This window comes from Pseudophryne corroboree, chromosome 2 (genome assembly GCF_028390025.1).
Source record: "Pseudophryne corroboree isolate aPseCor3 chromosome 2, aPseCor3.hap2, whole genome shotgun sequence".
NCBI lineage: Eukaryota > Metazoa > Chordata > Amphibia > Anura > Myobatrachidae > Pseudophryne > Pseudophryne corroboree.
In genome coordinates this window covers 688012568-688036162 of record NC_086445.1, presented here as the reverse complement: position 1 = coordinate 688036162, position 23595 = coordinate 688012568, and positions in this window count along the sequence as shown.

Sequence of the window (23595 nt, the reverse complement as noted above, 5' to 3'; positions counted from 1 at the left end):
TTGAAAAATTTTACTCACGCTGTGTGCCCTCCATTTGTTGTCTTGGCATGTTGGATCCCTGAGTCCTTGGTTAAGACCCAACAACCCCTATTCAAAGAGCAGCCAAATCCGACTGTCTGATTTGGCCGTTCCCTGTGTCTTGTCCTGCTGCTGCTGCCGGCGGCTGCCGGGTGTGCTTACAGCAGCAGCGGGGGGAACAGTGTGTCGACCGGCGGGGGAGCTGAGATCGGTGGCCAGAGCTGGCAGTGGGGGTGATGTCTGCAGTGGCGGTGGAGGCACTGTAGGGAGAGAGGTGCCTGGCCAGGGGATGGCCGTCAAGGTACCTCTCATCCTCGATCCCCGTAGCCCGCCTCACTGCTCCCCGTCTCCTCACTTCAATCCGACTTGTTTTCAAGTTGGATTGAGTTTTTCGGAAAGAGGGCCAAAACCTGTCGGATTTGGCCCCGTTTCCGACAGCAGCAGGCGGATTGACTGGTATTCCGCTGATCCACCTGCTTTCCAATAGCATTCCGACAAGTTGGGTTTCCCAACTTGTCGGCAAAAAAATTGCCTGTATTGAATATTTTAGAACCCCTTCCGACCTATTCCAGTCGGTAACTGCCATCTTTCCGACAAGACGGCAGTTTCCGACTCTTATTGAATACACCCCTATGTCATTATTGAAACAATTAGTCCTTCCACACTCAGTGACAACATTACCTTTCCTCAGTATAGTGCAATTAGGCAGGGGAGGTTATTGGAAATGTCATATACAAAGCAATAACATCAGCATTGCATGAAAACGCATAGTTATGTAAAATGTATTCTATGCAGACAACACTACAGGACTGCACTCCAGGATGTCCAATAGAGTGCAGACTAGTAACAGACCAAGTACAACATCTTCCTCTTCTCTAATCACCACCGGCAGTATACAAGGTTAGTAGTGACTTGCCGGCAGCTTCAAACATATTGTTTGTATTCATTATATAAAAATGTATTTGTTTTATATTCATTTATATAGGATTTTAATGTTCTTGCAGATACTTATAAATACTTTTGGCCTCCATTGATTTGTTTAAATTTGTTCAGTTATTTGTAGTTATTTCTGCTTAATTAAGGACTGACTTGTGGCATAAAGACTGGTTTTAAGTAGTGATGTGCACCGGACATTTTTCGGGTTTTGTGTTTTGGTTTTGGATTCGGTTCCGCGGCCGTGTTTTGAATTCGGACGCGTTTTGGCAAAACCTCACCGAAATTTTTTTGTCGGATTTGGGTGTGTTTTGGATTCGGGTGTTTTTTTCAAAAAACCCTAAAAAACAGCTTAAATCATAGAATTTGGGGGTCATTTTGATCCCATAGTATTATTAACCTCAATAATAATAATAATAATAATAATAATTTTTATTTATATAGCGCTCTTTCTCCAACAGGACTCAAGGCGCTTTACAGACATCAAAAACAATGCACATAATACAGAGGATTTGAGTAATACAACAATAGACAAGCAACACAGACATAAAAGAAAACCTTAAGCCCACAGAAAGCATAACGCAGGATTGGTGCAGGCATTTTGGGTAATAACTTCCAAGGGTTGTGTATTCCACCCTTATAGGTACCAAGTGCAGCAGCCGTCTTGGGCGCTAAGCGTAGGATTACCCAGGGTGGAATATTCCACCCCTAGAAGAGATGACACAAAATGGGGGTGATTTCAGAGTCCTACAGTTTAGAGTAGGGTTCCAACAAAACCACAAGGTCCATGTATTTTTCATCCCATCCACAAGTGTACCATATGGGGCAGCCATGTTGGGCGCACTTTGAAGGTTACACTGTGGGAGGTGAGCCATACAAGGGCCAAGTTCATATATGGGAAAACTGATGCTTATGTAGTAGTATGATGTACCCTGCATGTAGGGCACAATGGCAAAGTGTGCAATCAGTGGAGGTAAACATTACAGGAAAAACACATGGTGGGGTGAAGCGAGCAATGGAAAGAAAAAAAAAACATAATAGCAGGTAACTAGTGGCAGAAGTAGGAGTGGGATAACATTTTGATCAGATCTTAGTTCGGGTGGGTAGGAGAATGAGGGGGGCATACTCAGACGCAATGGGGATGTCCCTGCTGATCCTGGTCCTGGTGCTCTGCCCCCACAGTTCCCTGTTCATCTTGATGGTTAGGCCCAGGGGCAGACTTGATGTTCTCAGCCAGAGAGGTGGTAAGCCTGGTCTTGGTGTTCTCATGTTTGAGGCGAGGAGAGGCCACATAAAGTTCCAGAGTTTTTAGGTTGTAATGCAGTCCTTCTGTTAATTTGTAAGTTTGTTTGACTTCTGTTTTCCTTCGGTTTAACACAGGTATAACACTGCTATTGATATTAGCTGCCACTTAATAACTAGCCACTTTATACACTAGCCACTGCAACGTCCTTATAGGCCTGACGTCCTATACTATACTGGTTAAGTAAGTCTACAAACACATGCTCTTTGTGATTAAAACCCCCTCCCCCACACAGCAACCCTCCACCAAAAGGTGATAATCAACTACCAAATGTGAAATCTAAGCCCCAGTCAATCACAAAGTTTTTGCTGACTACAGATATTAATCCACTTAACAATTTACCAAATATATCTTTTTAGCAATAAACACACAGTGATCAGCTCTCTGCTGTAGTTACCAAATATATCTTTTTAGCAATAAACACACAGTGATCAGCTCTCTGCTGTAGTTACCAAATATATCTTTTTAGCAATAAACACACAGTGATCAGCTCTCTGCTGTAGTTACCAAATATATCTTTTTAGCAATAAACACACAGTGATCAGCTCTCTGCTGTAGTTACCAAATATATCTTTTTAGCAATAAACACACAGTGATCAGCTCTCTGCTGTAGTTACCAAATATATCTTTTTAGCAATAAACACAGTGATCAGCTCTCTGCTGTAGTTACCAAATATATCTTTTTAGCAATAAACACACAGTGATCAGCTCTCTGCTGTAGTTACCAAATATATCTTTTTAGCAATAAACACACAGTGATCAGCTCTCTGCTGTAGTTACCAAATATATCTTTTTAGCAATAAACACACAGTGATCAGCTCTCTGCTGTAGTTACTGTATAGACTGGACCCTCTCCGCAAAGCCAAGTCTCCAAACAAACGGGCTGACAGGATCTCTCGACTCCTGGCAACAGCCTGCGTTTCCTTAGTCAGAATGACCATAATTTCCACTCATTTCCAGTCTATTCTGAACACCTCACACCTCACAATATTATTTTTAGTCCTAAAATTTGCACCGAGGTCGCTGGATGGCTAAGCTAAGCGACACAAGTGGCCGACACAAACACCTGGCCCATCTAGGAGTGGCACTGCAGTGTTAGGCAGGATGGCACTTCAAAAAAATAGTCCCCAAACAGCACATGATGCAAAGAAAAAAAGAGGCGCACCAAGGTCGCTGTGTGACTAAGATAAGCGACACAAGTGGCCGACACAAACACCTGGCCCATCTAGGAGTGGCACTGCAGTGTCAGACAGGATGGCACTTTAAAAAATTGTCCCCAAACAGCACATGATGCAAAGAAAAAAAGAGGCGCACCAAGGTCGCTGTGTGACTAAGCTAAGCGACACAAGTGGCCGACACAAACACCTGGCCCATCTAGGTGTGGCACTGCAGTGTCAGACAGGATGGCACTTCAAAAAAATTGTCCCTAAACAGCACATGATGCAAAGAAAAAAAGAGGCGCACCACAGGTATAGAATGTAGATGGATAGTATACTTAATGACGACACAGAGGTGGGTACAGCAGTGGCCTTCCGTACTGTACTGCTATATATAGTATACTGGTGGTCACTGTGTCAGCAAACTGCAAAACTAACATGCACCACAGGTATAGAATGTAGATGGATAGTATACTTAATGACGACACAGAGGTAGGTACAGCAGTGGCCTTCCGTACTGCTATATATAGTATACTGGTGGTCACTGTGTCAGCAAACTGCAAAACTAAAATGCACCACAGGTATAGAATGTAGATGGATAGTATACTTAATGACGACAGAGGTAGGTACAGCAGTGGCCTTCCGTACTGCTATATATAGTATACTGGTGGTCACTGTGTCAGCAAACTGCAAAACTAAAATGCACCACAGGTATAGAATGTAGATGGATAGTATACTTAATGACGACACAGAGGTAGGTACAGCAGTGGCCTTCCATACCGTACTGCTATATATAGAATACTGGTGGTCACTGTGTCAGCAAACTGCAAAACTAAAATGCACCACAGGTATAGAATGTAGATGGATAGTATACTTAATGACGACACAGAGGTAGGTACAGCAGTGGCCTTCCGTACCGTACTGCTATATATAGTATACTGGTGGTCACTGTGTCAGCAAACTGCAAAACTAAAATGCACCACAGGTATAGAATGTAGATGGATAGTATACTTAATGACGACACAGAGGTAGGTACAGCAGTGGTCTTCCGTACTGCTATATATAGTATACTGGTGGTCACTGTGTCAGCAAACTGCAAAACTAAAATGCACCACAGGTATAGAATGTAGATGGATAGTATACTTAATGACGACAGAGGTAGGTACAGCAGTGGCCTTCCGTACTGCTATATATAGTATACTGGTGGTCACTGTGTCAGCAAACTGCAAAACTAAAATGCACCACAGGTATAGAATGTAGATGGATAGTATACTTAATGACGACACAGAGGTAGGTACAGCAGTGGCCTTCCGTACTGCTATATATAGTATACTGGTGGTCACTGTGTCAGCAAACTGCAAAACTAAAATGCACCACAGGTATAGAATGTAGATGGATAGTATACTTAATGACGACACAGAGGTAGGTACAGCAGTGGCCTTCCGTACCGTACTGCTATATATAGTATACTGGTGGTCACTGTGTCAGCAAACTGCAAAACTAAAATGCACCACAGGTATAGAATGTAGATGGATAGTATACTTAATGACGACACAGAGGTAGGTACAGCAGTGGTCTTCCGTACTGCTATATATAGTATACTGGTGGTCACTGTGTCAGCAAACTGCAAAACTAAAATGCACCACAGGTATAGAATGTAGATGGATAGTATACTTAATGACGACACAGAGGTAGGTACAGCAGTGGCCTTCCGTACTGCTATATATAGTATACTGGTGGTCACTGTGTCAGCAAACTGCAAAACTAAAATGCACCACAGGTATAGAATGTAAATGGATAGTATACTTAATGACGACACAGAGGTAGGTACAGCAGTGGCCTTCCGTACCGTACTGCTATATATAGTATACTGGTGGTCACTGTGTCAGCAAACTGCAAAACTAAAATGCACCACAGGTATAGAATGTAGATGGATAGTATACTTAATGACGACACAGAGGTAGGTACAGCAGTGTCCTTCCGTACTGCTATATATAGTATACTGGTAGTCACTGTGTCAGCAAACTGCAAAACTAAAATGCACCACAGGTATAGAATGTAGATGGATAGTATACTTAATGATGACACAGAGGTAGGTACAGCAGTGGCCTTCCGTACCGTACTGCTATATATAGTATACTGGTGGTCACTGTGTCAGCAAATTGCAAAACTAAAATGCACCACAGGTATAGAATGTAGATGGATAGTATACTTAATGACGACACAGAGGTAGGTACAGCAGTGGCCTTCCGTACCGTACTGCTATATATAGTATACTGGTGGTCACTGAGTCAGCAAACTGCAAAACTAAAATGCACCACAGGTATAGAATGTAGATGGATAGTATACTTAATGACGACACAGAGGTAGGTACAGCAGTGGTCTTCCGTACTGCTATATATAGTATACTGGTGGTCACTGTGTCAGCAAACTGCAAAACTAAAATGCACCACAGGTATAGAATGTAGATGGATAGTATACTTAATGACGACACAGAGGTAGGTACAGCAGTGGCCTTCCGTACTGCTATATATAGTATACTGGTGGTCACTGTGTCAGCAAACTGCAAAACTAAAATGCACCACAGGTATAGGATGTAGATGGATAGTATACTTAATGACGACACAGAGGTAGGTACAGCAGTGGCCTTCCGTACCGTACTGCTATATATAGTATACTGGTGGTCACTGTGTCAGCAAACTGCACAACTAAAATGCACCACAGGTATAGAATGTAGATGGATAGTATACTTAATGACGACACAGAGGTAGGTACAGCAGTGTCCTTCCGTACTGCTATATATAGTATACTGGTGGTCACTGTGTTAGCAAACTGCAAAACTAAAATGCACCACAGGTATAGAATGTAGATGGATAGTATACTTAATGACGACACAGAGGTAGGTACAGCAGTGGCCTTCCGTACTGCTATATATAGTATACTGGTGGTCACTGTGTCAGCAAACTGCACAACTAAAATGCACCACAGGTATAGAATGTAGATGGATAGTATACTTAATGACGACACAGAGGTAGGTACAGCAGTGGCCTTCCGTACTGCTATATATAGTATACTGGTGGTCACTGTGTCAGCAAACTGCAGAACTAAAATGCACCACAGGTATAGAATGTAGATGGATATAGTATACTTAATGACGACATAGAGGTAGGTACAGCAGTGGCCTTCCGTACTGCTATATATAGTATACTGGTGGTCACTGTGTCAGCAAACTGCAAAACTAAAATGCACCACAGGTATAGAATGTAGATGGATAGTATACTTAATGACGACACAGAGGTAGGTACAGCAGTGGCCTTCCGTACCGTACTGCTATATATACTGGTGGTCACTGTGTCAGCAAACTGCACAACTGAAATGCACCACAGGTATAGAATCTAGATGGATAGTATACTTAATGACGACACAGAGGTAGGTACAGCAGTGGCCTACTGTACCGTACTGCTATATATACTGGTGGTCACTGTGTCAGCAAACTGCAAAACTAAAATGCACCACAGGTATAGAATGTAGATGGATAGTATACTTAATAACGACACAGAGGTAGGTACAGCAGTGGCCTTCCGTACCGTACTGCTATATATAGTATACTGGTGGTCACTGTGTCAGCAAACTGCAAAACTAAAATGCACCACAGGTATAGAATGTAGATGGATATAGTATACTTAATGACGAAATAGAGGTAGGTACAGCAGTGGCCTTCCGTACTGCTATATATAGTATACTGGTGGTCACTGTGTCAGCAAACTGCAAAACTAAAATGCACCACAGGTATAGAATGTAGATGGATAGTATACTTAATGACGACACAGAGGTAGGTACAGCAGTGGCCTTCCGTACCGTACTGCTATATATAGTATACTGGTGGTCACTGTGTCAGCAAACTGCAAAACTAAAATGCACCACAGGTATAGAATGTAGATGGATAGTATACTTAATGACGACACAGAGGTAGGTACAGCAGTGGCCTTCCGTACCGTACTGCTATATATAGTATACTGGTGGTCACTGTGTCAGCAAACTGCAAAACTAAAATGCACCACAGGTGTAGAATGTAGATGGATAGTATACATAATGACGACACAGAGGTAGGTACAGCAATGGCCTTCCGTACTGCTATATATAGTATACTGGTGGTCACTGTGTCAGCAAACTGCAAAACTAAAATGCACCACATGTATAGAATGTAGATGGATAGTATACTTAATGACGACACAGAGGTAGGTACAGCAGTGGCCTTCCGTACTGCTATATATAGTATACTGGTAGTCACTGTGTCAGCAAACTGCAAAACTAAAATGCACCACAGGTATAGAATGTAGATGGATAGTATACTTAATGACGACACAGAGGTAGGTACAGCAGTGGCCTTCCGTACTGCTATATATAGTATACTGGTGGTCACTGTGTCAGCAAACTGCAAAACTAAAATGCACCACAGGTATAGAATGTAGATGGATAGTATACTTAATGACGACACAGAGGTAGGTACAGCAGTGGCCTTCCGTACCATACTGCTATATATAGTATACTGGTGGTCACTGTGTCAGCAAACTGCAAAACTAAAATGCACCACAGGTATAGAATGTAGATGGATAGTATACTTAATGACGACACAGAGGTAGGTACAGCAGTGGCCTTCCGTACCGTACTGCTATATATAGTATACTGGTGGTCACTGTGTCAGCAAACTGCAAAACTAAAATGCACCACAGGTATAGAATGTAGATGGATAGTATACTTAATGACGACACAGAGGTAGGTACAGCAGTGGCCTTCCGTACTGCTATATATAGTATACTGGTGGTCACTGTGTCAGCAAACTGCAAAACTAAAATGCACCACAGGTATAGAATGTAGATGGATAGTATACTTAATGACGACACAGAGGTAGGTACAGCAGTGGCCTTCCGTACTGCTATATAAAGTATACTGGTGGTCACTGTGTCAGGAAACTGCAAAACTAAAATGCACCACAGGTATAGAATGTAGATGGATATAGTATACTTAATGACAACATAGAGGTAGGTACAGCAGTGGCCTTCCGTACTGCTATATATAGTATACTGGTGGTCACTGTGTCAGCAAACTGCAAAACTAAAATGCACCACAGGTATAGAATGTAGATGGATAGTATACTTAATGACGACACAGAGGTAGGTACAGCAGTGGCCTACCGTACCGTACTGCTATATATAGTATACTGGTGGTCACTGTGTCAGCAAACTGCGAAACTAAAATGCACCACAGGTATAGAATGTAGATGGATAGTATACTTAATGACGACACAGAGGTAGGTACAGCAGTGGCCTTCCGTACCGTACTGCTATATATAGTATACTGGTGGTCACTGTGTCAGCAAACTGCAAAACTAAAATGCACCACAGGTATAGAATGTAGATGGATAGTATACTTAATGACGACACAGAGGTAGGTACAGCAGTGGCCTTCCGTACTGCTATATATAGTATACTGGTGGTCACTGTGTCAGCAAACTGCAAAACTAAAATGCACCACAGGTATAGAATGTAGATGGATAGTATACTTAATGACGACACAGAGGTAGGTACAGCAGTGGCCTTCCGTACTGCTATATATAGTATACTGGTGGTCACTGTGTCAGCAAACTGCAAAACTAAAATGCACCACAGGTATAGAATGTAGATGGATAGTATACTTAATGACGACACAGAGGTACGTACAGCAGTGGCCTTCCGTACCGTACTGCTATATATAGTATACTGGTGGTCACTGTGTCAGCAAACTGCAAAACTAAAATGCACCACAGGTATAGAATGTAGATGGATAGTATACTTAATGACGACACAGAGGTAGGTACAGCAGTGGCCTTCCGTACTGCTATATATAGTATACTGGTGGTCACTGTGTCAGCAAACTGCAAAACTAAAATGCACCACAGGTATAGAATATAGATGGATAGTATACTTAATGACAACACAGAGGTAGGTACAGCAGTGGCCTTCCGTACTGCTATATATAGTATACTGGTGGTCACTGTGTCAGCAAACTGCAAAACTAAAATGCACCACAGGTATAGAATGTAGATGGATAGTATACTTAATGACGACACAGAGGTAGGTACAGCAGTGGCCTTCCGTACTGCTATATATAGTATACTGGTGGTCACTGTGTCAGCAAACTGCAAAACTAAAATGCACCACAGGTATAGAATGTAGATGGATAGTATACTTGATGACGACACAGAGGTAGGTACAGCAGTGGCCTTCCGTACCGTACTGCTATATATAGTATACTGGTGGTCACTGTGTCAGCAAACTGCAAAACTAAAATGCACCACAGGTATAGAATGTAGATGGATAGTATACTTAATGACGACACAGAGGTAGGTACAGCAGTGGCCTTCCGTACCGTACTGCTATATATAGTATACTGGTGGTCACTGTGTCAGCAAACTGCAAAACTAAAATGCACCACAGGTATAGAATGTAGATGGATAGTATACTTAATGACGACACAGAGGTAGGTACAGCAGTGGCCTTCCTTACTGCTATATATAGTATACTGGTGGTCACTGTGTCAGCAAACTGCAAAACTAAAATGCACCACAGGTATAGAATGTAGATGGATAGTATACTTAATGACGACACAGAGGTAGGTACAGCAGTGGCCTTCCGTACCGTACTGCTATATATACTGGTGCTATATATACTGGTGGTCACTGTGTCAGCAAACTGCACAACTGAAATGCACCACAGGTATAGAATCTAGATGGATAGTATACTTAATGACGACACAGAGGTAGGTACAGCAGTGGCCTACTGTACCGTAATGCTATATATTATATACTGGTGGTCACTGGTCAGCAAAACTCTGCACTGTACTCCTCCTATATAATATTATACTGGTGGTCCCCAGTCCCCACAATAAAGCAGCACACTGAGCACAGATATGGAGTGTTTTTCAGGCAGACAACGTATACTGGTGGTCACTGTCAGCAAAACTTTGCACTGTACTCCTGCTATATAATACAGCTGCTCCCCAGTCCCCACAATTAAGCAGTGTGAGCACAGATATATGCAGCACACTGAGCACAGATATGGAGCGTTTTTTTCAGGCAGAGAACGGATAACTGGTGGTCACTGATCAGCAAAACTCTGCACTGTACTCCTCCTATATTATACAGCTGCTCCCCAGCCCTCCCCACAATTAAGCAATAGTGCACAATCAAGTTCAACAATAACGGAGAGGACGCCAGCCACGTCCTCTCCCTAACATTTCCAATGCACGAGTGAAAATGGCGGCGACGCGCGGCTGCTTATATAGAATCCGAATCTCGCGAGAATCTGACAGCGGGATGATGACGTTCGGGCGCGCTCGGGTTAACCGAGCCATACGGGAGAATCCGAGTATGCCTCGGACCCGTGTAAAATGGGTGAAGTTCGGGGGGGTTCGGTTTCCGAGAAACCGAACCCGCTCATCACTAGTTTTAAGATGACTGAAACCTGTACACGAATTGTAAAATGTGACTACCTGGGATAGATCCAGAGTGATGGTAATCATAGCCAGGGCCAAATAAAGCCTTCAGTGGCCCCGAGCCACTTAAGACAGGGGGTCCCTCACCCTCTTTAAGTCCCGATCCTCTGGCTGTGCCCTCTGATTGCCTTCTTCTCTCGCACCTCCAAGAGACAGTAGTGCAGGTCTTACCTGCACTCCTGCAGTGGGAGAAGACTCTGGATTCTCCTCTAGGGCATCGTGGGGACTGATTCTGCTAGTCTCCAGCCTCTGCCACCAGCAACAGCTCTCCTAGCACAATGGCAACTAAGATTTTTATGTAGCGGTAGGAGCCTATTACTGTGGGCAGGGATTGGAGGGGGGGGGGGGGGGTGGAGTACTAGGCAGAGGTAGGGACCTGTTACTAGGAAGGGGATGCGGTGAAGATACCAGCAGTTGAAAAACCGACACTGAGGGGCTGTGGCGATGGGAAAGTTTTGGATTCGGAAAGGGGGTGGTTAGGGTTAGGTACCACTGGGGGGATTAGGATTAGGCATGAAGGCAGGAGGATTAGGGTTAGGCTGCGGGGCAGGGGGGTTTAGGTTTAAGCACTACCAGGGAGAGGTTAAGGTTAGGCTGTGGGGAGTTAGGGTTAGGGCAGTGGTTCTCAAACTGTGCGCTGTGGCACCCTAGGGTGCCTTGGGGTACTTGCAGGGGTACCCTGGGTTGGTGGTCCAGGAACAATTCTAATTATTTATGATCAATAGAATAGACCAAAAAAGTGCTTGTGGCTGCCAATCATAAAATATTTGGACAAACAAAAGTGAATCCTGTCCCTCACCACATGACTGAACCTAAGGATGACATATAAACACAATATACTTATTTCTGAATTTCTTAATAAGAAACTTTTGGCCTTGGGGTGCCATGAAAAGAATTCTGACACTCTAAGGCACCATGATTCAAAAAAGTTTGGGAACCGCTGGGTTAGGGTGTAGGGCACAAGAGTTAGCATAGCATACTCACCCCTGTCAGGATTTCATATATCGGGATCCTGGCATCAGTATATTGAAAACCGGGATAACCAGTGCCAGTCATTCATATAAAACCCCTAGGAGGAAGTGACGGGACCTGTTACTGAGGGCAGGGATCAAGGGTGTGGGGAGTCCTAGGCAGAGGTAGGGACCTGTTACTAGGCAGAGGTATAGGGACCTGTTACTAGGCAGAGGTATAGGGACCTGACTGAGGGCAGGGATCAGGGGTGTGGGGAGTAATATGCAAAGGTAGGGACCTATTCTAGGCAAAGGTATAGGGACCTGTTACTGAGGGCAGAGATCGGGGGTGTGGGGAGTACTATGCAGAAGTAGGGAGGGACCTGTTACCACCAGGCAGAGGTATAAGGACCTGTTACTGAGGGCAGGGATCAAGGGTGTGGGGAGTCCTAGGCAGAGGTAGGGACCTGTTACTAGGCAGAGGTATAGTGACCTGACTGAGGGCAGGGATCAGGGGTGTGGGGAGTAATATGCAAAGGTAGGGACCTATTCTAGGCAAAGGTATAGGGACCTGTTACTGAGGGCAGAGATCGGGGTGTGGAGAAGCGTTATCTGGGAAGAAATACCCTTGATCTTGTGCTGCCTGAGGAGGTCTGTCAAGAATGGGAGGGGTCGTGTCCACATCAGGATGAGGTGTGCCAAGACCAGGAGGGGGCATGCCAGGGCTACTATGTGATATGTTGCAGCATTACCTCACTCTGCTGACATCCCCATGCCGTTTGCTTTCTCTCTGTAAGCTGCTTCCTTAGTGGAGCAGAGTGGCAGGGAGGGAGACAGACAACAGGAGACAGGCTGAGAGCACTTATCTTCACATGGTAGTACCTGCAGACTTTAAAAAGTGTGTTGTATCCGTCCTAGACATGGCAGCCAGTGAGACTGGAGAGCTGCTGAATCTGTGCCCCCTTACCGATTTTTCAAATCGGACTTACCAGCTTCTCTTCCGGAAAGGGAGGTAGTATGCACTGAGATACAAAAGCTGTGTCTACAGCAAGTTATTGTCACGGTCCCCCCGTCACAACGGGGAGAAGGATTTTATTCAAGTCTGTTCGTGGTCCTGAAGCCGGATGGCTCGGTCAGACCGATTCTGAACCTAAAATCCCTCAATTTCTTTCTAAAAAAATTCAAATTCAAGATGGAATCTCTCCGAGCAGTAATCTCCAGTCTGGAAGGGGGGGGGGAGATTTTATGGCGTCAGTCGACATAAAAGATGTTTACTTGCATGTCCCAATATATCCTCCACATCAAGCTTTCCTGAGGTTTGCTGTTCAGGATTGTCATTACCAGTTTCAGACATTGCCGTTTGGTCTTTCCACGGCTCCGAGGGTTTCCACCAAAGTAATGGTGGAAATGATGGTGATCCTGCGCAAGCAGGGTGTCACTGTTATCTCGTACTTGGACGATCTCCTGATAAAGGCGAGATCAAAGGAGCAGTTACTAAGAAACGTTGCGCTCTCCCTGACAGTCCTGCAACAACATGGTTGGCTCCTAAATTTGCCAAAGTCACAGTTGGTTCCGACAACACGGCTGTCATTCTTGGGCATGATCCTAGACACAGAACTGCAGAGAGTGTTTCTCCCAGTAGAAAAAGCTCTGGAAATCCAGAACATGGTCAAGGAGATTCTGAAACCGGCAAGAGTGTCGATTCATCAATGCATGCGGGTGCTGTTGAAGATGGTGGCAGCATACGAAGCCATTCCGTTTGGCAGGTTCCATGCCAGGGTGTTTCAGTGGGACCTGTTGGACAAGTGGTCCGGGTCTCACCTCCACATGCACTGGAAAATAAGCCTATCTTCCAGGACCAGAGTATCTCTCCTGTGGTGGCTCCAAAGTTCTCACCTCCTAGAAGAACGCAAGTTCGGGATCCAGGACTGGGTCCTGGTGACTACGGATGCAAGTCTCCGAGGCTGGGGAGCAGTCACACAGGGGGAAAATTTCCAGGGAAAATGGTCAAGCCAGGAAGCTTGTCTGCACATAAATATTCTGGAATTAAGAGCCATCTACAACGGCCTTCTACAAGCGGAGCATCTTCTTCGCGGTCTGCCCGTCCTGATTCAGTCAGACAACATAACAGCAGTAGCGTACATAAACTGCCAGGGTGGAACAAAGAGCAGAGCGGCAATGGCGGAGGACACAAAAGTTCTCCGCTGGGCGGAAAAACGCACAAGCGCTCTGTCAGCGATCTTCATTCCGGGCATGGACAACTGGGAAGCAGACTTCCTCAGCAGACACGATCTTCATCCAGGAGAGTGGGGTCTTCATCAAGAGGTCTTTGCAAAATTGACAAGTTATTGGGGAATTCCTCAAATAGACATGATGGCGTCTCGCCTCAACAAGAAGCTTCAGAGATATTGTTCCAGGTCGAGGGACCCTCAAGCCAGTGCAGTGGACGCCCTGGTGACACCGTGGGTGTTTCAGTCGGTATATGTGTTCCCTCCACTTCCATTCATTCCAAAGGTGATAAGGATCATAAGAAGAACAAGGGTTCAGGCGATACTCCTTGTTCCAGATTGGCCACGGAGGGCCTGGTATCCGGATCTTCAGGAATTACTCATAGGAGATCCCTGGCCTCTTCCTCTAAGAGAGGACCTGTTACAGCAAGGGCCGTTCGTGTTCCAAGACTTACCGCGGTTGCGTTTGATGGCGTGGCGGTTGAACGCCAAATCCTAGCTCGGAAGGAGATTCCCGGTGAAGTCATCCCCACTTTACTTAAAGCTAGAAAGGAAGTAACAGCAAAGCATTATCACCTTATTTGGAGAAAATATGTGTCTTGGTGTGAATCCAAGAAGGCTCCTACGGAAGAATTTCAGCTGGGTCGTTTTCTCCATTTTTTGCAAGCAGGTGTGGATGCGGGCCTAAAGTTAGGCTCCATTAGGTTCCGGCCTTATCGATTTTCTTTCAAAAAGAATTGTCCGCCCTTCCAGATGTTCAGACTTTCGTGAAAGGAGTGCTACATATCCAACCTCCATTTGTGCCCCCGGTGGCACCATGTGACCTTAACAGGGTGTTGCAGTTTCTTATGTCACACTGGTTTGAACCTTTACGAAAGGTTGAGTTAAAAATTTCTCACTTGGAAAGTGGTCATGCTCTTGGCCTTGGCGTCCGCAAGGCGGGTGTCGGAATTAGCGGCTTTATCTCACAAGAGCCCCTATTTGATCTTCCATGTGGATAGAGTGGAATTGAGAACTCGTCAACAATTTCTGCCTAATGTGGTTTCTGCGTTTCACATGAACCAACCTATTGTGGTGCCTGTGGCTACTGAAGCCTTGGCTGATTCAAAGTCTCTCGATGTAGTCAGAGCTTTGAAAATGTATGTAGCCAAAACGGCTCGTATTAGGAAAACAGAGGCTCTGTTTATCCTGTATGCTCCCAACAAAATGAGGGCTCCTGCTTCTAAGCAGACTATTGCACGCTGGATCTGTGATACGATTCGGCATGCTCATTCTACGGCTGGATTGCCGTTACCAGATTCGGTGAAGGCCCATTCTCCTAGGAAGGTGGGCTCATCTTGGGAGGCTGCTGAGGAGTCTCAGCGGTTCAACTTTGCCGAGCAGCTACTTGGTCGGGTTCAAACACTTTTGCTAAGTTCTACAAGTTTGATACCCTGGCTGATGAGGACCTCATGTTTGCTCAATCGGTGCTGCAGAAGCGTCCGCACTCTCCCGCCCGGTCTGGAGCTTTGGTATAAACCCCATGGTCCTTTTGGAGTCCCCAGCATCTTCTAGGACGTATGAGAAAATAGGATTTTAATACCTACCGGTAAATCCTTTTCTCTTAGTCCGTAGAGAATGCTGGGCACCCGTCCCAGCGCGGACTCTGGCTGCAGTACTTGTTAGTAGTTATTGCTTAGGTTACACGATGGTTGTGTTTCGGTTAAGATCAGCCTGTTGCTGATTTTGGTTCATGCCGTTAACTGGTGTTAGTTAAAAGCCATGTTGTACAGTGTGTGGTGGTGTGAGCTGGTGTGTGTCTCACCCTTGGTTTAACAAAAATCCTTTTTCTTCGAAATGTCCTTCTCCCTGGGCACAGTTACCATAACTGAGGTCTGGAGGAGGGGCATAGAGGAAGGAGCCAGTTCACACCCATTTAAAGTCTTAAAGTGCCCATGTCTCCTGCGGATCCCGTCTATACCCCATGGTCCTTTTGGAGTCCCCAGCATACTCTACGGACTAAGAGAAAAGGATTTAACGGTAGGTTTTAAATTCCTATTATTTAACTGGTTCCAGAATCAAAATGTGTCTGATTAGTTTAACCTTATAACAATACAGAGAGCCTCACAGTTGTAGGTCTAAAATACAATCAGCATTTCAGTGTCATATCTATAGCAAGCTGGGCATAAAGGAAACCTGGTGATACACATTTGTCAGCTCTGAAGGTCCTTACTCTGCTCCCTGATCATATTCAGTAAAGCCAATTTTGCACTTTCAGTTCTAGAACTAATTTCCCATATTGTAAATCACTGTACATGTGTGGCTTAAAAGCAGAGGTGTAGCATGTAGCCATAGCACCCAGAGCAAGCTCATGCCTGTTGCCCCCCCCCCCCCCAATATATACATAAACACATCCCCATCACTTTCTTCAGCCACAGCCCCCTTCACCATCCTCAGCCCACACATTACGCGAGGTAGCACCATATACACGTTTCGCCAGGTAAACCTATAAACACATTACGCCAGGAAGCCCCATATACACATTATACCAGGTAGCCCCATATACACATTACACCAGTTATTCCTTACATACACATTACACCAGGTAGCCCCATATACACATTATGCCAGGTAGCCCCATATACACCACCACACAGCATTGGGGCAGTGCCCTGTCACTGCCTCCCTATCACATATGCTGTATTCACCCCAGTGTGTCTGCTGCCACAGCTTCAAACTCTGCATCACTGGTGGAGCTGGGGAAAGCTGGTGGAAGCCGTTGTGGAGGTCAGTGAAGGAGCCGGGAGCAGGATGTCACTAAAGTACAAACAAAAGGTTTACATCTCACTTTGCGCTTCCCAATATCCTCAAATTCTTCATAGTATACAGATGTACTCCTCAGTAAATCGCTGTATATAGGAAAAAAATATACAAAAAACAACAATGTGTAAGACTGTATGAATGAGTCCAATCAAAAAATCCCATGTGTAGGAAACAGGAAGGTGATAAGTCCTCTCCTCAGCATGCATCAGAAGGATCCCTCAGCAAGCGTTCCACAGCCAAGGTGTCTGGATAATAATGGATGCTCACATGTGTGCTTACATGAATATTGCAGGAACTTGCACATAAAGGTTTCTTTCACGATCCCTTATTGTACTGAAGTGACCATAGGTTCCTCATGAATGTCTCAGAATAAATTAAAAGAGACGTATATGTAGTTTCCGTTTACTGGAAACTATTTTATTGATAAAAAATTAAAATTGGAAATCTGTCCCTTACCCTAACAACATGAGTGGGAAGATGATACCTGGGTAATCCAACACAATGTTGACGGGAAATGGACAGTAACTGCACTCTATACAACGTGTTTCGGCGTACTGTAACGCCTTTATCAAGTAGAGTGCTACAATTTATTCCAATAAAAAACATACATTCAATCCATAAATGATAACATGCTTACCACTCTTGTAAAAACACTGTCTGCAGGTCCTGCAGTTTCCTGCTCTGCTGATAGTCAAATGGTTACACCCATCCCCTCTCAATATAAATGAACATATATATATATACAATAACTTAATTAAGACTATTAATCAAGTGGCGTCTGACATCATTATAGAGCACCCGCTATCCCGGTTCCTATGTGTTACCATGGCCACCGGACAACAATTAATTCTATTTAGGAGGGAACGTATTGTATGTGCGTCATCAATCCCGGAATCCCCCATCTATTTTATATATATATATATATATATATATATATGTTCATTTATATTGATCATAAAGCATGTTTGGCATAAGGTAACATTAAGTTGCAATCATAGGCGGATCCAGGGGGGGCACTTGCGCCCGTGTCCCCCCTGTCATTTCTGACTTCTTCTTTTTTTCAAAAGGAGAACAGCAGCAGTACTACTGCTATTTCCGTCAGTCAGATTTGACAAAAGAGCCGGCAGGCACTAGGTCCCGCCGCTGCTCTAACAGCAAGTCCGTGTGGTAACCAATGGGGATGCTGTAGCTGCAGCTCCAGCCTCCCCCTGCTCACACTGCAACCTACCTCCCCCACTGCCAGCCAGCCAGAGTCCAGCCCAGGTGCAGGGTTCAAATGCCAGCATCGAGTAAGACTGTTACCTATGATGGTGCAGAAGGCTTCATTAGCCCTCACTGCACCGCACAGTTTCCCAGCGCTTCCTCCTCCACTTCCTTTACCACCATGCTAGGTGCAGTCAAACTCAGCTCAGCTTTAAGAAGGTGGCCCGTGTGATTGTGACAGGGCTGTCCTGCAGATGTCTTATGCTGCTTGTTGAAGATCCAGTTGGCTGCTTCTGCTAATCAAAGATGGGCAGTTCATGTCCTGCAGTCTGAGTCTCAGTGCAGTGCCCAAAACAAGGTATGCTGCACCTGCCACCACCAACTAAAAACTATAGTAACTAATTATGTTGTGCTGGGGTGCCTTCCAGGCTCCCATAACTAATGGAACAGATGACCAACATTTCAAGGCCCAATCAGCCTTTTCCTCAGGGTGAAACATTGGCAATAAACCAGGATGCGCTGTTACAGCCAATCATTACCTTATGGCGTATTCTGTGAGGCCACACCCCCTGTGATACCACTCCTCTTATCTGGGAGCACGCGTACCTTAGGTGTATATATATATATATATAACTATTATCTTTCCCCTATCATGGTGCCCCCCCTTTCATTTTCTTCTGGATCCGCCCCTGGTTGCAATCCTCTATTCAGAGAAATTAACCAAATGTCTTAATTTTGACACTAATTAACTAATCAACTCCCTATATATACCATATGAGAGGGGGTGGGTGTAGTACGCTGAAACGCATTGTATAGAGTGCAGTTACTGTCCATTTCCCATCAACATTGTGTTGGATTACCCGGGTATCATCTTCCCACTCAGTAGCGCATGCAGGGGGGGGGTTCTGAGTACCTGTAAGGCTCCCCTGGTGAGCCAAATGTGTTTTTACTGAGAAGGAGACAGCATTGTCTCCATCTCAGCAAAAGCCGCAATCGCGATCGCGACCGCCGGAGCTTCTGCAGCAGAGAGCTACAGTACCGTAGCTCTCTCTGCATAGTGAAATAGTGAAAGTCCGGGGAGGGGGGGAAAGGTGGGGAAGGGGTGGGGGGGGGGGGGAGGGGGAGCTGCTGGAAGCTCAGGTACAGCAACTCCCTCCCTCCTGACAGAACACACAGTCCCCGGAACTCCTGAAGCCTTAAAAGGGTTCCCTGGCCATGTTTTCATCCCACCAGACATACAGAACATAAGAGGCTGCACTCAAAGGCTTGCAATCAAGTGAAAAACGTGTATCCAAATAGACTGATTGCAAGCCTCTGAGTGCTACCTCTTATGTTGTGGATGTCTATATTATATATATACACATTTATAATTATGTGAGGGCACACAGTGACGTCAGCAGCTTCCCCATATAGCAGGTGGCGGCTGGAATGCGGCCAGAAAATCCAGGGGGATGCTGCCCGTGTCCGGCTCCAGCGGCAGCTCCAGCACCATATCGACAACACAGCACGGACCATCGGGACCGCGCCAAGTGACAGGGTAAGGGGGGGGGGGATGTTGCTGGGGCAGTTGGTGTACTTGTTAATTGTTTTCTTCCCCCTTCATTTGCATATATTTGTACTGTACATGAAGTGTGTATGTATGTACTATGAATGTGTATGATATATATATGTGTGTGTGTGTGTGTGTGTGTGTGTGTGTGTGTGTGTGTGTGTGTGTGTATTTATGTATGTGTCTGATATATATATATATGTGTGTGTGCGTGTGTATTTATACATGTGTATAAATACCGCTTCGGACCCGGTTACTCACTCCGCTCGCCACATGTTATATTCCCACTCGGTTGGTGGCTTGGAACCACCAACCGAGTGGAATACCCTGTGGATGTCGGGATTTTGTTCAATATTTCACCGGCTGTCGGGATTCTGGCGTCAGTCTCCTGAGCAGCGGGATTCCGACAGCCGGCATTTTATACATACATACATACATACATACATATGGGATGCAGTTAAAATGCCGGATGTATGTATATGTGTGTGTGTGTGTGTGTATGTATATATATATATATATATACACACACACACACACACACACACACACACACACACACACACACACACACACACACACACACCCACCCACCCACGGAAACCCCCTGAATAAATCCTGCGTTTGCCCCTGCCACTCATGTTGTTAGAGTAAGGGACAGATTTCCAATTTAAATTTTTTGTTTCCAATAAACAGAAACTACATATTCGTCTCTTTTTAATTTATTGAGACATTCATGAGGAACCTATGGTCACTTCAGTACAATAAGGGATCGTGAAAGAAACCTTTATGTGCAAGTTCCTGCAATATTCATGTAAGCACACATGTGAGCATCCATTATTATCCAGACACCTTGGGTGTGGAACACTTGCTGTGGGATCCTTCTGATGCATGCTGAGGAGAGGACTTATCACCTCCCTGTTTCCTACACATTTGGGATTTTTTGGTTGGACTCATTCATACAGTCTTACACATTGTTGTTTTATGTATATTTTTTTCCTTTATACAACGCTTTACTGTGGAGTACATCTGCATACTATGAAGAATTTGAGGACATTTGGAAGCGCAAAGTGAGACGTAAACCTTTTGTTTGTCCATTTGTACTAATTGCTTAAGGCTGGTGACTTAATCAGTTTACTTCTCTGCAGCTCACCATTGGTAGTGCCATATAGTGTTGTACCATTTGTTTTTTGTGATATATCATGTCACTAAAGTAGCCTTGACCCGGTAGCGGACCCATGGCATTGTCTGCACAATGTTAGTTGCTGGCGACCCCTGCTTCCCAAGTTAGTGAATGCCAGGGTCTGCATGGCTAGTATAGCCGCAGCAGGTCCTAGCGCCCACCGGCTCTTATGAAACTGATGATTAACTGCAGTCTGATGAAAAAAAATACGATGCCAGGAATGCGGGCCTGGGACAGTGCACACACACACTGTCGCTTTATGGGGGAAGGGTGACACTGGAGCTTGGTACAATACAGGAAGGCATGCACACACACACTGTAGCTCCGGGGAGGAATGGGGGGGGCGTAGGCAACACACTGGGGCCTGGGACAGTACAAGAGGGCACACACACACTGTAGCTTTGGGGGTGGCGGAGAGGGTGACACTTGAGCCTTCGACAGTATAGGAGGGCACACACAAACACACGTTGTAGCTTGGGGGGAGGTGTAAATTCTGACACATGCTAGAGCACGGGGGAGGGCAGAGACAAATATAGTGAGAAGCTGGGCAGAGCAGTATTGTTCATAATGAGATTGAGCTACGTGTAGGAGCTCAGTAAAGGGGACACACCTTTGACATAGTTGTGGCCGCTGCCAGGTACTGGTCGGCACTTCTATTGGTGGTACTTCTACTTTTCCGTTGGAGGAGAAAGAGGAGAGTTGATAACTATTGGAGCTTGTCCCGTCAGCTCTCACTCCGCCCACACCTCGCTTCTGCATCCCTGCACAGCGCACGCTGCTCATCATGGTGCTGTCGCTGCACTGTCTCTCTCTCTTCCCACTTTCCTCACCCACCCCTCGTGCACCAGAGATTAAGTGCTAATTGGGGAGAGGCAGGCCGACCCTGATTCAGGGGACCCACCGCTCTGCTGCTCACCCTTCCTGCAGCTCTGGGACCCGGCGGCACCCTCTGGAGGTTTCAGCGCCTGGAGCTTGCACTCCACTGGAACCATCCTCCCTACACCTCTCCTTAAATGCATACCGAAAAGACAATGTTGCCTCAGGAGCAGATGAGAATACTGTAGAATATTAGTTTGTGGTGTGATCAGCGGTGCAAGTGGGCGGGTACAGCGTACCCTTAAGGATTTAGCCGTCGGTACGCCATACCCACTGCCACCGGGCCGCCACTCCCTCCCTCCGCTGCTGCTCATCATGCTGCTGCTGTGAGGGGACGAGAGCACAGCCTGCGCCTCTCCTGCCCCTCAGTGTCTACCTTCAATTCGGCGCCAGCCCATGTGCCAATCAGAGATCACAGACTAGCAGCCAAGGCTCCGGATTGGCTGCCAGGCTGCAAGCTTCGATTAGCTCACGGATCGGCACCTAATTGAAGGTAGACACCCGCACTGCCACCAAAGACTGAGGGGCAGGAGAGGCGCATGCTGTGCTGTCTTCCCCTCACACACAGGACAGCAGCAGCGCGGTAAGCAGCAGGGGAAGGGGGGGCACTGTGAGGACATGTGTACCTGTCACTGGGGGCATATCTAGCACTGTGGGGACCTGTGTATCTGGCACTGGGGGCATTTCTGTATCTGGCAATGGGGGCAAATCTGGCACTAGGGGCATCTCTGTATCTGGTACTGGGGGCATATCTGGCACTGTGAAGGCATTTATGTATTTGGCAATGGGCGCATATCTGGCACTGGGGGGACGTGTATCTGGCACTGGGGGCATTTCTGTATCTGGGACTGGGGGCATATCTGGCACTGGGGTCATATCTGGCACTGTGGGGAAATGTGTATCTGGCACTGGGGGCATTTATGTATCTGGTACTGGGGGCATATCTGGCACTGTGGGGACATGTGTATTTGGCACTGGGGCATTTCTGTATCTGGCACTGGCGGCATATATGTATCTGGCACTGGGGCATATCTGGCACTGGGGGCATATCTAGCACTATGGGGGCATTTCTGTATCTGGCACATGGGAGCAATGTATATCTGACACAGTGGAGGCATTTGTGTAGCTGGCACTGTGAGGTAATGTATATCTGGCACTCTGGGGGTATTTGTGTAACTGGCACTGTGGGGCATTTCTGTATCTGGCACTGGGGGCATTTCTGTATCTGGCACTGGGGGCATATCTGGCATTGTGGGGACATGTGTATTTGGCACTGGGGGCATTTCTGTATCTGGCACTGGGGGCATATATGTATCTGGCACTGGGGGCATATCTGGCACTGGGGGCATATCTGGAATTTCTGTATCTGGCACATGGGGGCAATGTATAACTGACACAGTGGAGGCATTTGTGTATCTGGCACTGTGAGGCAATGTATATCTGGCACTCTGGGGCATTTGTGTATCTGGCACTGTGGGGCAATGTGTATCTGGCACTGTGGGGCAATGTGTATCTGGCACTGTGGGGCAATGTGTATCTGGCACTGCGAGGCTATGTATATCTGGCACTCTGGTGGCATTTGTGTATCTGGCACTGTGGGGCAATGTGTATCTGACACTGTGGGGCAATGTATATCTGGCACTGTGGGGCAATGTATATCTGGCACTGTGGGGAAACGTATATCTGGCATATGTGTATCTGCCCCCCCCCCCCTCCATATGTGTATCATGCCCACATTTTCATTGACCATGCCCCATGTGGCATTTGGCCACACCCATTTTTTGGGCACGCACGCACACAGTACCTATAAGACATTTTTTTTCTACTTGCACCACTGGGTGTGATGATTGCATATTATGTCCT